The 16,262-nt window shown below is 36.0% G+C and overlaps 1 long non-coding RNA gene across 1 annotated transcript in view; it reads left to right on the top strand.

Annotated features, from left to right (window-relative positions):
* Positions 1-567: 567 nt before the first annotated feature.
* LOC121108371 overlaps positions 568-16,262 on the top strand; it is a 109,482-nt gene continuing 93,787 nt past the window's right edge. Inside the window, exons 1-3 of the long non-coding RNA XR_005842851.2 lie at positions 568-599; positions 4,622-4,681; positions 5,555-5,662. This is a non-coding gene — a long non-coding RNA (uncharacterized LOC121108371). The remainder of the gene's footprint in view (positions 600-4,621; positions 4,682-5,554; positions 5,663-16,262) is intronic.

Here is a 16,262-nt window from a genome sequence, read left to right on the forward strand (position 1 = left end):
AGCTGATGTCAGTTTTAAAACAAAAATGTGGTTTCAGGACTTGAAGATACTGCTCAGAAGCCACAAATACTTCTGTAACATTTTGGACTGGCTTGAATAAAAAAATAAAAAGGAAGTATAGTGGAGATTACATTCTTCTTTATCTAAAGTAGGATCAGCTTAGTTTTCTAATACTCTTATTTTGAATGCACGAAGATCTATTCCTAATTTTTAAAAGTAATATAATCTTTTCTTTGTATTCCACCAGAAGTCATGGGGCTTAATTGAAGGCCAAGTAATTTAAACAAACAGCAGACTGACTATTTTTCATTTCCTTGTATGGCCCTGTAAAATGTATATACATCAAATGAGACAAAAACCCTGCAAATAAAACACAATTTTTATTGAAGTGAGATTTAATTAATTATCTGTTAAAAATTGTCTTTTTACTTAACTGAATGGTGCAGTATGTGCTGTGGTTCTTAAAAAAGAGAAAGATTTATCAGATTGTTTCCTGTGCTGAATATATTCTTAACTGGTTGCTATGACAATCCTCTTCCATTTTTCTTCCTCCCTTATAGGCTTATCTTCTTTTGATTCTACAGAAGGAGTTTGCCAAGGTAGGAAGTTTCAATCTCTTTCTTTTTTTTTTTTTTTTTTCCCTACTTCAAGGGTTTTCTATTTTGAAAAAATGCTACAGCCAAAGCCTAAGATTTCCAGTGTGACTGTTCTTACTCTGCCTTTTAAGATTTACAAGTGAAATATGCAGGATTTTACTCTTTACAAGTGATAATTTTTCACTTAAAAAAGCTAAATTGTCTTGTTGTCATAAATCGAACCTCTGATGACTATTATTTCTTTAGTAGCTTACCATGGACAATACCATGCATATATACGGGCCAGGCTGCACTAGATTGTTTAAACAACTATTTTATATGGCTGATCATTTGGAATTTTGTTTCTCTGGTTATGCAGAGGACCTCACAGGACACTAATTGTAGAAAGTGTATGATGAAAAGTGTGACCATCTGGAACAAAACCAGATTTACTTGTTTCTTGTTCTCAAAGGTTGAAGATGTGGATACTCCAAAATTTCAAGTAAAGTTTTAATTTGGTTTCTCTGAGAGGTCTTGAAACAGCTTACCTAGAAAACCTTCATTAGCAAAATACCTTTAACCAGTTTGGGGATCATCCTCTTAAGAGATTTGGGGAAAGACTACTTGTGACTTTTAAGAGAAGGGATAAAAGCAAGAAGAGGTTTAGTTTGTTCTTTTGTGTTTGTGTGTGTATGTGAGCAGGGAAGGTGCACTGTCGGTCTGCATTCTTTTATGCAATATGACATAAAAAAATGCTCTACTCACAGATTTACTTTCCATTTTTCTATGTGATCTGTAACAGATCTTCCTTAGCATCTTCACTTGCAGATCCAACTGCATAGAGCACCAAATATTCAAGGAGAAAGTAAAATATATATCATGATGTATCTTACACAATGGATTGAAAAATATGTTTACTATTCTAAAATATTCCTATGCTTTCATTTAATACTACCTTTGGGCTCTTTGGCCCCTGGTTCTCTCCCTGGACTCATTTTTGTAATGTGCCCTGGGAAATTTTAGGATAAGAACACTACGATAGTCATACTGGATAACACTAAAGATTCAGTGAGGTTGCATGTGACAACCGCCCAAAGTAAATGTGCACTGAAGAGTACAATCATGATATCCCATAAAAAAAAATGTCCTCTCAAACCCCAAAAGTTTGTAGCTCAAGGATTTCCTGTGCCAAAAGTTATTTCTTTTCATGTGATTAATTTTTCTACCAAGAACTTAAAGCCCTAGGAGGCATGAGGATTTTCAGCATTCATGCCATCCTGATTTAAGAGGTTCCTCAGCTTAGCAGTGGGAGGATCACTTTATTTTTTTTTCCCCAGTTCTTGTACAGAAAGAGGTAATCACTGTTCCACCATTCTGCTTATGCCACTAATTATTTTCCTGTTCATATTTAATTTTATATTTTGAAGCTCAGGAATCATAGCTGACTGTCTTCCCATATAAATATTTTTGTAAATTTCTCATCAGTGTTGTCCTTTATTAAGGTCTGAAGCATATCCAAGCTACTGTTTCCAAGCTACAGAATACCAGATGTGTACACAGTTTCAAGTTTAGATATTTCACAGTTTCATACAGGAATGCAACTGTTTTGCTCTTTTTTTTTTTTTTTTCTATTTATTAATTTTTTTCACCCAACACCAAGCATTTGGCTTAGAACTGCTTTTCCTTCAAGATGTCATCACCAAATGAGTATAGTCATGTTAGCATTCATCATTTTATATATCAAACAAGATTTATATTTTTGTATAGCACACTATGTCTGCCTATCTTTATTTTCAATTGTCATTGTTTTTAACCATTGCTTCTTTTGGTAGATCCTTTGACAGTGGTTCAATCTGCCATCATCTTTACCACTGTCCTTAATAATTTGTTTTCCTTAGCAGAATTTACCATGCCCTTTTCCACATCTCTTATGAATATGCTATAAAGCAAAAGAGTAGATCCCTGTGGACATCTCCTTTGCTATGAAAATTCACCACTTACTAATGCCTTCTTTTTCCTTTCTTTTAACCAATCATTTATCGATGGATGTTTCTTTACTCTTATTTAATGATTGAGTGTTTTTCTTAAGAACCTATTATGGAAATATTGAAAGATTTTCTGGTATTTGTGGAAATAAAAATAATAAAGGCCTCTTTCATGCAAATTATTTTGGCTTCTTTAAAAAAATACAACAACCTGCAAAAATTTCTTCATGTGATTGTGATATAATTCAAAAAATGATTTTTTTTTTTTGTTTGTTTTGTGTATGTGTGTGTGTGTGATGATATGGAGGAATCAATGATCTAGTTGCTATTGCTATTAAAGCAGCATGTGTGTAATGCCTCAATCTTTTAATAACAGCTGTTTAAGAAAAGAAAAGGAAGTTATGACTGGCAGATATTAGGGAGACAATATCAATGAGTGCAAAGCCAGAAAAATGTTTAAACATTTAAATGTTTAGTGGGGAAATACTGGTGGTTGGTGGATGGTTGGACTGGATGATCTTGGAGTTGTTTTCCAACCTTAGTGCAGTACTATGCTTCTAAACAGTACTATGATTCTATGAAAGAAATGTTTCTGTATCATTTAATCTGCAACACTACTAAATAATCTGTAAGTGGATGTATTTGGAGTGTGAGCAACGCTGTGGGTCTTTCTCAGACACATTTGAGAAAATTACATTGTAGATATTTCATTTTGTGTTCAAATTGTTTTTCACATTAAGTTTTTCAGAATGGACGATCAGTGCCATTCATTTGCCAAATCCAAATGAAAATTGTATTTCTTCCCCTCATCTGGCAAAAGAACAGTCCATTATTATTTTCAACATAGTTTGGAAATCTTTTGAGTTACAGATCCTGCAAATCCTAAAACAATGTCACCCATTCTCCTACCTGATCATAACCTGCAGGATTTTTGGCCATCTGTCCTTCTGTTAAGTGGCTACTACCTTCCCAGACAGGGTGAAACCCATTACATAGTCACTGCATGATCCTGCAGGTACCAATGACTCAGTGAGCTTTACTTGTTTCTGTAAGTACAAGCCATGGTGGAGACCTAGTACAAACTATTCTATGCTGGAGACCGTAACACAAACCTCTTGAACTGTACAGGCACAGGAATGGTAGTTTTAATAGTTTTTATCAACACTGCACTATATAGATAAGCAAAGCATAGTATAGTTTATGAATGCAAACAGTTTTGTCTGGTTTCTTGCTTGTATCATATACTGTCCTGTTTTTCTCCAAAGAAAAGTTAGATTTTCTCAATTTTTTTTTCAGTAATTGAAAAGCTCAAATTTTAGAGAATTGTTTTATTTTTCCTTTGCTATAGTTAAATTACTTAAATTGACACCTTTCAGAATCTATTTCTCCTATTAAAGAGTCCTCTGTGGTAGTTCTTTGTTTCTTGTTTGAGCGCTGAGCCAGATTTACTGTAGGCTTTGTTACAAAGAGTAGGCAGCTGTAGCTATGCTTTTCCAATGTCAAACAATCTCTGTCAGCATGCTTGTTCTTCCTGTATAGATTATTTTTGTTTGTATTTGGCTTTCTATTCATGGTGGAACCACAAGGGATATAGCACTAGCCAACCTGCAATGTCTAAACTTCTGTGTGGTTGAGTTTCTCATTGTGCCAGTAGAAAACTAAAACATGCTAATCCCATATTGGGTGGCTAGCACAAATCAAATTCATTTCCAAAGTGCAGATTTGAAGAACTCTAAGTATTCCTGTCATGTTGCATTTTATGTAATATTGCCATGTACGTACATTTAGACATCTCAGAGGTGAACATGATGGATGTCATGATGAAGAATTAGAAACTGTTAGGAATGTTTGTGCTTGTTGGCTCTAGTGTAATTAGAAATACAAAGAATCAGTTCTGCCAGTCAGTCTATCATGCAGATCTTGGTAAGGAAGGAAAAGCATTTTTGTCAATGTGACAATCACATCTTCTCCTAGACAACCTGATAAATATACTGTTACTTGTTTCTTCTTATACGAAATATATTATTTGTATACTTTTTTTTTTTCTCATTGTCTTCCTAGATGATTTTTATTATATATTTCCTCTAAAAAGACATTTCCCCGGTCTTCACCTGGCTTCTGGTGAGTTGGTGGGTTTATGCTTTGCTCAGCTTCAGGTTTCTACTGCGATCTGAAGACAAATGGTAAGAAGGGGCAGGACTCCTACATTTCTAATATTTGCTTCACTAAATTTGGAGTTCTCAAGATCTGTGAATCACAGGTCTTTAAATAGATGGAAATTATGCTTGCAGGAGGGGTGGCAGCTCTTGCTACTGTTGTGCCTGCAGGCAAGCAGGAGCACAGAGCTGGGAGCTAACTTTTTGCAGACACAAGCCAGCAGCCAGAAGCAACAGGAGCTTGTTCTTCCTAGGGAAGTGGGCTACTTACCCCTGAAGAAGGTAGCATGTTTAGCTGAATGCTGATTTCAACAGTGAGTTGTGAAAGAGGAGCTGCATTTTTCAGAGAGGAGAGTCTACTATCCGGAAGAGTGATGTTAGCTGGCTTCCAGGAGAGGAAGAGGCCCTTCTGAAACATCTGAGGACACCTGCTCCAACATCCCACAGATGACTGTTCACACCATAATGCCAAAAAAAAACCCTCAGATCAACCCAAACCCTGGAAAAGCTATTGCTTTTTATTCAAGTAACTATGTTATCCTCCCTCGCTTGCTTTGGTTATGCAGAAACATTTCCACAGCTGACAAGCATTTGCGAGTCACATCTAGAAATATACTGATGCCTGTGTTATCTGTTCTCTTGACACCCACCTTGGGAGGGAATTGATCCAAATTCTAGCTCCTCTGTAGGGCAAGATTAAGTCTGTTAAGTCTCTCCATGGTTTTGAAAGTTATGAATGCTGAAGGCTAAGCTGAGAAGCAGAGACTCTTTGAGGATGGATTTTTTTTTTTTTAATATCTTTGTATAACCTGTTGCCTATAACTGAGACCTCTTCTAGTTACAGGCAGCAGTGTACTTTGATGGCCAAGTGGCTGAGAAGTACTACATCTGTGACAAACATTTCTGGTTGCTGCAGGAATTCTGTCCAGTGACTTCCATAACAGGGGTGAGTAAAATTCATGCAGTAGTATATCCTTTGGTAAATTAAGCAGGAAGGTAAACTTGTTTTTAGCTAGCACAAATTCTCACTGCCCTGAGTATATAGTGGTTTTGAGTGTGATTTTTTTTTTTTTTAAGTAGGTCAATATTCTTTGTACATAATGGCCCAGTTCCCTGTAATACATCTTTTCATACCAGTTTTTAGTTATTTGATCAACTTTTCTATTGTGTACTTTAATCATCAATAGGAATTTTTGTTGTCATTGTTGCAAGCTGGTGTAGAAAAAGGGAATATTTTTTCTAAACTTGTTTGCTGACTTTTAAATTGAAATCCTGGCAATGTTTGAAGATTAGTTGCAAGGCATTACATAGCGTTAGAAGTGGATTTTGTATGCACTTCTGGCAGTCACTTTTATGGATCTATATAAAAGCATCAATAGCTATTCCTCAGCTTTTTACTGAAAACTTTTCTCCTACTCTCAACATCGAGGTAAGAAAGACTGACCTAAATAATTCCTTCATAAGACTATATGAGACTGTAGAATGTGGGACATGCAGTGCCCATTCCAGCATTTTTGAGATATTCTGAATTGAACAATCCATTAAATCTCCAAACAGTTGTTGATGCTTCCATCCCAAACAATTAAAATGAAAATCAACTCTAATAACATGATCAAATGTGTTGCCAAAACTGTCATAGTAACAAATACTTTTGCTCTAAATGATGTAAAATATTTTTTCTTGTAATATTGCAGTAATATTCTCAGTAATATTGGATGTGCCATCCAGATTCAACCTTAAAGCTTTTATCTTTCTCTATGTAGTTTACAGAGTGAACAACATTTGGATCAGAACTCTCATTGTGCACATTAATGTGGGGGCATTTTTTCATTGTTTGTATGCAGGTTTTGAGACAATGATTTAAAAAGGCTGACAGGATTTTTGGTGTGTCCTCTATGAATACTTAGTATAATTGCTATGAATTTGGCCAAGTGTAACTAAATAATGTTTCAGGCAAAGAAGTAAGAGGAAAGCTTTTTACACAATAATTTCCTAGGTAAGGTTCAACAAAATGAAAACTCATCAGAAACCCTGCTGGGATTCCATCAGCAAGCATTTATTTGCAGTTGCTGGTACACCTGCTTACACAGTAATAATACACCAGTGAGTTAAGTCACTATGCCAATGCAAATTAGCTTTATTTCTGAATCAAACACTAGATTTTAAAACATATGATGAGCAAAAAAACTATAATGCCACTAGATGCATGCAGAAATTGATGGGAATGAAATAACAAAACAAAACAAAACCAACCCTGAGCATTTATTCTGGTCTTTTCTATTGCTGCTCTTCAGTATGCTGATACATCCCATAAGGGTACCTAGTGTATTTATAGTATGTATCTAGAACATATGCTTTTCTCCTCTGCTATAACTAGATTTTATATAGCCAGAGCCTTGCCATCTGCAATATTATTATGTTTTTTTTTTTTGTTTTGTTTTAATTTTATTTTTTTCTTTTTCCAAAGATTATCCCATATTTCAGACTGAGGAGAAATTTCTTAAAATGGCTTTTTGTTTGTTTGTTTGTTTAATATGATCTCCTCATATGACCAGATGGATTCTGGTTTCTGTAAGGTCAGTTTATTCTGTATGTGCATGTTTTTGGTGATGCAATAACCAATCTCAAAAAAGGATCTGATATTATGATATTATGCCATGAGTTTTTCAGTTCCATTGGTTGGGTTTCCTATACTTGAATCTTAACTATTTTATTTTCCTAGTTTTCAAGACAGAAATTTTATTTTGTGTGCTGGGATAATCAAGATAACATGGGAGAATCAGGTGCCCAGCTCCCACTGAATTCTGAACTCTCTTATAGTCCTTTAAAAATCACAGCTATGGGCAGTAGGCTCTCAGTGATCGAAATGATGAGGTGTGAGATTTTGAACCTAAACTGAATAGTGAGAATGTAGATGCTGAGCCATAAAAAAGAACTGAGATCTGAATGTTATCCTGTCTTTGATATTACAGATTTATTCAAGTATTCTCTCCCCTTAAGTGAGTTTCTTTTGTTTCCAGGAGCTATGCAAAGGTTTATTCTGGTTTCTGCCAGCACAGCTACCTTAGTCAGAAGTGTGAAGGCAAAGCCATGGTGACAGAAGAACAAGCAAGGCGCTTGTTCTGTCACTGAGGCCCCTGGCATCTTTTGTGAGCACAAAGAGTGGGTAACAAATGCTCAGGAAGCAGAAAGCTCATGCACAGCTCTGTCGGCCTTACAGAAACCCTTTTTGTAAAGAGAGATATTTGCTGATGCATTGGTAGGAACCCTTTGTGTGGATGAAAAGTGTGCATGGGAAAACAGTGTAGATCTGGAATCACTCCTACTTTCTGGGGCCCTCTTTGTCTACCATACAGATATGAGTTCAATACAGGACTTTTCTTGAAAGAAACATGAAGGTTCCTTTGTAGATAAATTTCAGGGTGGTTCTGGCAGGTTACATCCATCTCTGTGACTACTTATTTACTAGGTTATATGGATGAGACAGCATTGGGCTTGACCTTCTCTTCACAGACTTCCAATAATATCCTAGTTGAATCAGCACTTAGCTGTTTCATGTTTTACTCATTAAAATACTCTGCGTTTCCTAACATTAAAAAGACCAAACCCAACAAACTAATAAAAACCATAATCCTTTAATGCCAGTACCACAATCATGACATTATTTTAGATACCGAAATGAAATGAGACAAACAAACGAAAATACAGCTGTCAGAAATGCACCTAGGCAAAGATTCTATCTAGTCTAGCACCCTTAGAAAACAGGTCTCATCTTTGTAAGGAAATATTTCCTTCTCAAAGTGTGTTTATGCTGCACCCGTACTTGCATAGAGATGACTAAAACCGTAAGAACTTGCTTGCAGATAGCCACATAGATCTTAGTGGTGCTATGGAGCCTGCAAGAGAGTTTACCTGATTAATTGGATGACCGTATGCCTTCTTATCCTGGTACTGATTTGGAAACTGCTATCTTAGAGGCTTCTAAACTGAACTTTCTGAATTTCTTCAGTGCATGCTGTAAAAGCACTTCTGCACATATTGAAATTCAGGAAAATTCCAACCTGAAAATTAGGGACAATCAAGCAAAGAAGCAGGAGGACTGTGTGGATGAACAAGTCTCACCTCAGTACCTTGGGAAAGTAGTGAAGAAAATCCTCCTGGAAAGCATTTCTAATCAAGCAAGGACTAAAATCTGGTTAGGAATATTTAACCTGAATTTATGAATTGAAAATCATGCTTAACGGCAACCATTTAAAATGAGATGACTGTAGTGGTACATGAGGGAAAAGCAACTAATAAATGTTTTTTGTAAGTCTTTTTATACTGTCTTGCAAGCTGACAATGTAGGGGTTAGCTAAGTGGATACTGAGTGGTTTGAAAGCTGTCTGAATGATCAGGCTTAGAAGTAAGTGACCAGTGTCAAAAAGTCCAGTTTGAAGAAAGTCACTAGTCTTGAAATTAACAAGGAACAGGTTAGCCAGAGAGGTTGTGGAGTCATTGTCTATGGAGACATTCAAAACCCAGCAAAAATCCTAGACAACTTGGTCTACCTGACCTTACCTGAGCTGGAGGCTGAACTACATGATCTGAAGGTGTCCCTTCCAACCTAAACACTTATTTGATTTTGTTGTGTGCTAACTCCATCTACATGTAAAGGTGCATGTACTAGGACTATAATACAAAAATGCTGTTCTGCTAAAATTTACCCACAGATAATTAATTTGCTGGTAGTTAAATAAATAGAATAGCCTACAGTGTATGTGCAGGCAGACTTCAGTTTACTACAGGGGATCTGTTTCATCAAGAAGCCAAGTGAACTGCAGGACAGTTTGTGTCTTTAACCAGTTTTGTTTTATGCTGCTCTAGTAGAGTTCTTGATTCTAAGGGAAAATCAGTATCATCACCTCTTGATGACTGTGCACAAGAACAGTTTTGTCTTGCACAACTGGTGCTATAATTTTGCCTTATTGGACAGACTAATGTAACACTTTCTGTTATATACCAAGCTACTGAATACCAAGCAACTGACCTACTGTAGTTTGATTTGGAGACAACAAGTTGGATCTTGTATTAAGTCTGGCAAATGAACAAAACCATATTTAAGAAGCTGAAATCCTGTAGCTGGGTCTTTTTTTTTTTTTTTTTTTTTTTTTTCCCAAAGGTTCTGCATATTTGGCTTTCATCTAGCCATTTCCTCAGCTGCACTATTCAAGCAACAGGAATCTTTTTAGCTTAGAAGACACATGATGATAAATATTTTGACGGCAAGAAGAAAACATTTTTAAAAATGTATTATTAAAAAATGTCTTTGACTGTACTGGTGGTCTCCAAACTAATTTTCCAGGCTACTTTGTTACTCTTGGAAGATATGCATGTGTCGCTGAACACATGTTCATAGAAAGTGTGCTCTTGAGGGGTTTTCTGATGGTGGCTCTTTAATATTATTTCAGGATACCTGTTCAGTAAAGCCACAGTATTATTTCTTTCCTCATTCTTGAATGTTATGGTACACATTTTCTGTATTCACAAATACCCTTTTGCCATAACAGAGAAACAACTTTTTTTTTGTTTTGTTTTGTTTTGTTTTGTTTTGTTTTTGAGAAAAAAATTACAGTAAATTAGTTTGATGCTTGCTGCTTTTCAAATGAAGAATACCCCTAAGGACAAGAGAGTTGATGTGATTGGTAGATGTACCTGAGTTTTTCAGAGATTGCCATAAGCTGTAGTCATCTGGATAAAAAGAAAAAATATATATTTTTCCATGTTTGTTCATCAAATATCCACGGAGCAACTCATCCCAGGTTTGTTTCCAAAGAGCAGGAGTGATGGGAAAAGCCAAAGGCAGAATAGGCAAGAACTGAGTGACTCCATCCAAAGTAAGAAACAAGGGAAACAGCTGAATATATGTGGAAATCTTGCATCTCCACTGACTAGAGGAAGATCTGGATAATTGTCTGACCTGATTCTTTTTTAGCTAAACCCTTCATACAAATCTGATAATTAGTATGGAATTTTACAGGTGAACTTAGACTGAGGTCAGTTACATTTTCAGTAGCTGTGTTTACTATAAAATAACTGATGTAAAACAATTAATAAACAAACTGATGGAGTTTTTGTTGAGTAATTTCATCAGTCAAATCAGGGCCTTTGTGAGGGTGGAAACCAAATCTTCTCTCACCGAACTCCTATTGATTCCCAGGTGAAACTTGTCCAAGAGCTGTCAATTTATCTGTTCAAAAAATGAGAATTAAATGAAGGATTAGAGAAGTCAGATGACAAGTTGAAGGGCTTTGCTTCAAATGGAATAGTGGAGCTGCAACCAGTGAAAACTCAAGTGTCTTATCACTTTATGAAGACTGGAAGTAAACTTAGTTTGATCTAAAAATCCAACCCTACTATTAAGGTGTCCAGGTTTCAACTAGAAGAGAGTTCATTTTCTTCATAGTTTCTGGCACAATGCTATGTTTTGGCTTTAGGATAAAAAAATTTAGTAACGCATCAATGTTTTACTTGCTGAAAAGTGCTGTACTGAACCAAAGACATTTCAGTTTTTCAGCTTCTCATCCTGAACTGCCAAGGAGGGGCTGAGGGGACACAAGGAGCTGGGAGGAGTCAGAAGCAGGACAGCTGACCTGAACTGGCCAAAGGGATATCATGTGGAAAAAAAACCCAAAACCTTATAAAAGTGAGGAGAGTTGGCCAGAGGGACACTTGCTATGCGGTGACTGACTGGGCATCAATGAGTAGATAGTGGGTAATTGTTGAATCACTTGTTATGTAAATACATATATATATATATATACATATATATAATAATCATTACTGTTATTTTTTCTCCCTTTCTGATTTAGTAAGTTGTTTTTATTTCAACCTACAAGTTTTATTTTTTTTTTAATCTATTCTCTCCTCCATCCCACTGGGAGGTGGGGGAGTAAGTGAAAGGCTTTTTGATGTTTATTTGCTTGCTGGGATAAATCACAACATAAGGGAATGGAGGGTTACAGTAAGCAGACAAATATAAATTAGCTGGAATCCAGAAGACATGTTCTAATGCTACAAAGATGGATCTTAGCTATTAGAACTCAAAAAGCACAGAACCATAGAATGGTTTGTGTTGGAAGGGACTTGAAAGATCATCCAGTTCAAAACCCCCAACTGCAGTCAGGGACATCTCCCACTAGACCAGATTGCCCAAAGCCCCATTCAACCTGGCCTTGAACAACTTCAGGGATGGGGCATCCACAATTTCTCTAGGCAACCTGTTCCAGGTCCTCACCTACCTCATTATGAAGAATTTCTTCCTAATTTACACCTACTCTTTCTTAGTTTTAGACCCCTATTCAGTCACTATGCTCCCTGACAAAGAATCAGAACCATAGAATGTCATGGGATAAAAGGGACCTCAAAGATCATCAAGGTCCAAACCCCTGCTGCAGGCAGTGTTGGCAAGGGCTAGGTCACGTACTAGATAAGATTGCTCAGGGCCCTGTCCAACCTGGTCTTAAACACCTCCAGGGATAGGGCATCCACAGCCTCTCCAGGCAACATGTTCCAGCACCTCACCACTCTCTCAGTAAAGAACTTCACAGTGACATTAAGTCTAAATCTTTCCTCCTTTAATTTAAAATCACTGCCTCTTGTCCTATCATTATCTACCCATGTAAAATGTTGATTTCCCTCCCCATCTCTCCTGTAGGCCCCTTTAAAGTACTGGCAGAATGCTAAAAGATCATCCTGTAGCCTTCTCTTATCCATGCTGAATAACTGCAATTCTATCAGCCCCTGGCTCATGGGAGAGATTCTCCAGAGGGTGATCAGAGGGCTAGACTCAATCCAACAGATTATTGTTTCTTGATTTGAACTATAAAGCTCTCTATATTTGTAATACTAGATGTTTTTTTTTTCTTATGGTTTCTCTGTGTAATGTCCTATCAAATAAATTAAATTATTAGCTACACAGCAAATTACTTGTTTGAATGAGAATTCAAGGTGTGTATCTTAATGTCATTATGAATATATCCTGTAAAAGTCATGATCATGCAATTTTATTGTACGCATTTGGTTGATAAATTCCTTTTATGTATGCCACCTTGAAGGATTTAGTAAGAATATGGTTTACATTTTAACCTTCTGAAAACAGGTTGTCCTTCCTCCACAAAAGGCTAATTAGCTTCTCTCAATTTAAAATCTACTGCTTAGTTTTCAGTTTTGTTATTGTTTTCCTTTAGAGAAAGAATTCAGAGTTTACTTTGATGAAATCATTCTTTTGTTCAGACATTTGTGTAGCTGCAACAGTGAAAGTAGCAAATAAATAAATTAATAAATAAATAAAATACTCAGCAGGATGACAGAAAATAGCTAACATTCAAACTTTTTTCTACTTTTCTCTGAAATGTTACAGATCTATTAAAAGCAGAAATATTGGAAACAAATTTTTAGAGTGACTAAATTTAATATCACAATCCAGAGAAAAAACAACCCTACGTGATCTGTTTTTTATAAAATACCTAAACAGTTATTGAAAATTAGTTGTAGAAACCATATGTCTTATTCCTCTGTTTCCTTTATGTAATAACATTGAGGTCCTGAGGAATGACAAGAAAAATTAGCTTCATTTACTAGGGCTTGAATTTTAGTGGGTTTAAATATATAATTTTCTGACAGAATGGCACTGTACTATTTTCTCTTAGCAATTTATGTCCAAAACAACAAGAAAAAGTCTACTAGTGTTTCTGATACTATAGATCTTCCTATATGATCATATAAATATGATTTTTTTATTATTTTTTAAAAAAATTTTCCTGAGAAAGTAACCAAGATTCTGACATGAAATAAAAACCTCTGAACCTTTGATAGTGGCTGCAAATCATCACCCCACACAAGTGCTGGAAACCAACTAATCCTGTATAAAAACCTTAGTAGACATTCACTTTCTGCAAGCAACCCTGTAAGTTAAATTTTATTTACTCCAAAAATGTAAGCTTAGATAAGTATTTGTGCACATCACTAACATTTCTACATACATGTATTATACACACAAATGCAATTTTTAGATATTTAATGCATTGTTGCTAATTTTACTCCATAAATCACTAAACTAGTCATCCCAGGAGAAAGGGAAATGTGATACAAATCTATTTATTAGTTGCATCATGCTTGATGGAAGTTAGCTTCTCCTTATCAGGTAAGTTGGAGCTACAAAGGCAGGTCATATTGTACTTGAGATCTTTGGGCAGGGAGTATGGGAGGGCTTTGTGACTGTTAAAGACAGAATGAGACTACCTAAGCCACTTCTGCTGATGGAGATACTGATTTGCTTCCTTCTGGCAGCAGCTCCTGCTCTCCTGGCTGCATCCCCTGTCCCTTGACTCACCTTCTCATCTTTAGTTTTGTCCATTGTTTGTGCTGTTGTGAATGATCTGCTCCTCTGGAGATGTTTTATCTGACTGTATGGTCAGAGAGCAATGGGAGGTGGGGAAGAAAGCCTCTGTAAAGTGGTAATAAAAATTAGAATGTTCTGCAGCAGCTTAACTTGCAATTATTGATTTTCTCATTGTATTTTAGTGTTTGGGAATCCATTTGAGCTGCGCAGCATTCGAACACTGAAAAATAGGCAGAAGGTTCTTCAGTGAAATTATGTGTAGCTCATATTCCATTCCTTTGTTCCTTTTTTTTTTTTTTTCATATGTCAAAATAACTAGATACTACTTTTGCAGTTCTTCATAAGCATTCAGCATTTCCCTGTAAACAGGGTATTGTGTTGTTTATAGCTGTAGCACTATTAGATATTATAGTGAAATATTAGCTACAAGTAAGGGGTGAGGGGAACCTCATTTGATATATATTTCCCAGGAATCAGTTTTTATGGTTTTTTATATAAAGAATCTAAGGGAACCTCAGCATAACCTCCACAAAGAAAACTCTTATTGTTATGTTTCATCATTGAGAAATGTTTATGGGTCCCAAAAGATTTCACTCAGATGTTTAAATAATTTGTGTAACCTTTTGGTCATGTAATTTATTTGATTTATCTGAAATGATTGTAGACAAGAAATTTCACCAGCTCTGCTTTGTTTGAGAATTTTCTCATAAAGCAATGGAAATAACACAGTTCTCAAGTTATGTTAGTCTTAAAGTAATTGCAAGCAGTCACTATCAATGCTAGATAAATTATGGATTTAAAGATAAAGTATGGATTTCTCCTGATTTCATCCATACTATGTGCTTGTCCTAGATTCTTTGTACATTTTGATCAGAAAAGACAGACTAAAGATTCACCTGCAAAAATGCATGTCATCTTTTAAAGTGGAGCAAAATTGCAATAGCACCTTCATAGGGAGATCACAGGGAGACTCCTTTGGGAGTCACAGGGAGCTCTGTGCCATGGACAAGGAACAGATGCATCCGTGTGCTCTCCTGAGTACGGGATCTGCTCTCTGTATCTCATCATAGCTTTTTACATAAAAAATTCACAGGTAAGCCTTTTCACTTAATGTTAAAATTAACTTCATCGGCACTAATATCCAGCTGTGCTAGGATTTAAGTACTATCAATAGTGCCATAAGCTGTCTATTAATCAAGCATGGCTTTGATTAGTAAGGGTTTGTATGCAGCCCTGTCAAAAACTTACTTTGAAAAGCTTCCTGTTTCTGTTTCCCTCCTTACACTTGAAATGTCTGATTATATTCTGGTTATAGCATTGGCTTCTGTACCTGTTCTGTGTTGTTGCGTACATAGAAAGCATTGAACAGAGAAACTATATAGGCATATAACTATGGAGGCTGGCAGAACCTAATCTTTTCTGTACTCAGCCAGCACCTCAGGTGAGCTTTCTGGGGAGCATTGACTTCTGTAGAAGAATAGATAGCACTGATAAAAGGATTGCTTAGCCCTAATAAAAGGGCTTTAAAAAGTTAGAAGGATATCCTGCAAATAGCAGACCTGAGCTGTGCCCCTTTCTCATCAACCTGTCAAGGGACTTTGCACACCACACAGCTCAGGCTTTCAGTTCAAAGGAGCACATATAAAAAAGGGGTAGTCCCATTTACACTTGATTCAGAATTTCAAAAAATGTCCGAGAAAAATGAGGACATTGTTGAAATAAAGGGATTTTTATATGATTATTTTCAAAACCTCAGACAAAGCAGGAGCAGTCTACGTGAAGTCAGATGAGTTATTTCAATAAAAAATGAGAAGGAGACTGGAAGCAGAACTGTCAAATTAGTTCTCTTTATTCTCATAATGATAAAAGCTCATGACTGCTCATTATGCCAGGAAGAAAGACATTCCTAGTGAATTTATTAGTGAAAAGCAGGCGCTTTAATTCGTGATCTTTCCTATGCAAACATTTTTTTTTTTAATATTACTGAAGGACTCACAACTGAAAGGATTAATTCCAGCAGTGACATACTAATGTACCTGGCAATAACGATCATTCTGGACTGTTAAGAGGTTGTGAGGATTAACAGGACAAATTATTCAAACAACGCAAACACAGTTTAGTTACAGTGAATCAAAATCTTTTGCTTCTTTTAAGATCAATCATG

The sequence above is a fragment of the Gallus gallus genome, chromosome 1 (genome assembly GCF_016699485.2).
Source record: "Gallus gallus isolate bGalGal1 chromosome 1, bGalGal1.mat.broiler.GRCg7b, whole genome shotgun sequence".
In the NCBI taxonomy this organism is placed as follows: domain Eukaryota; kingdom Metazoa; phylum Chordata; class Aves; order Galliformes; family Phasianidae; genus Gallus; species Gallus gallus.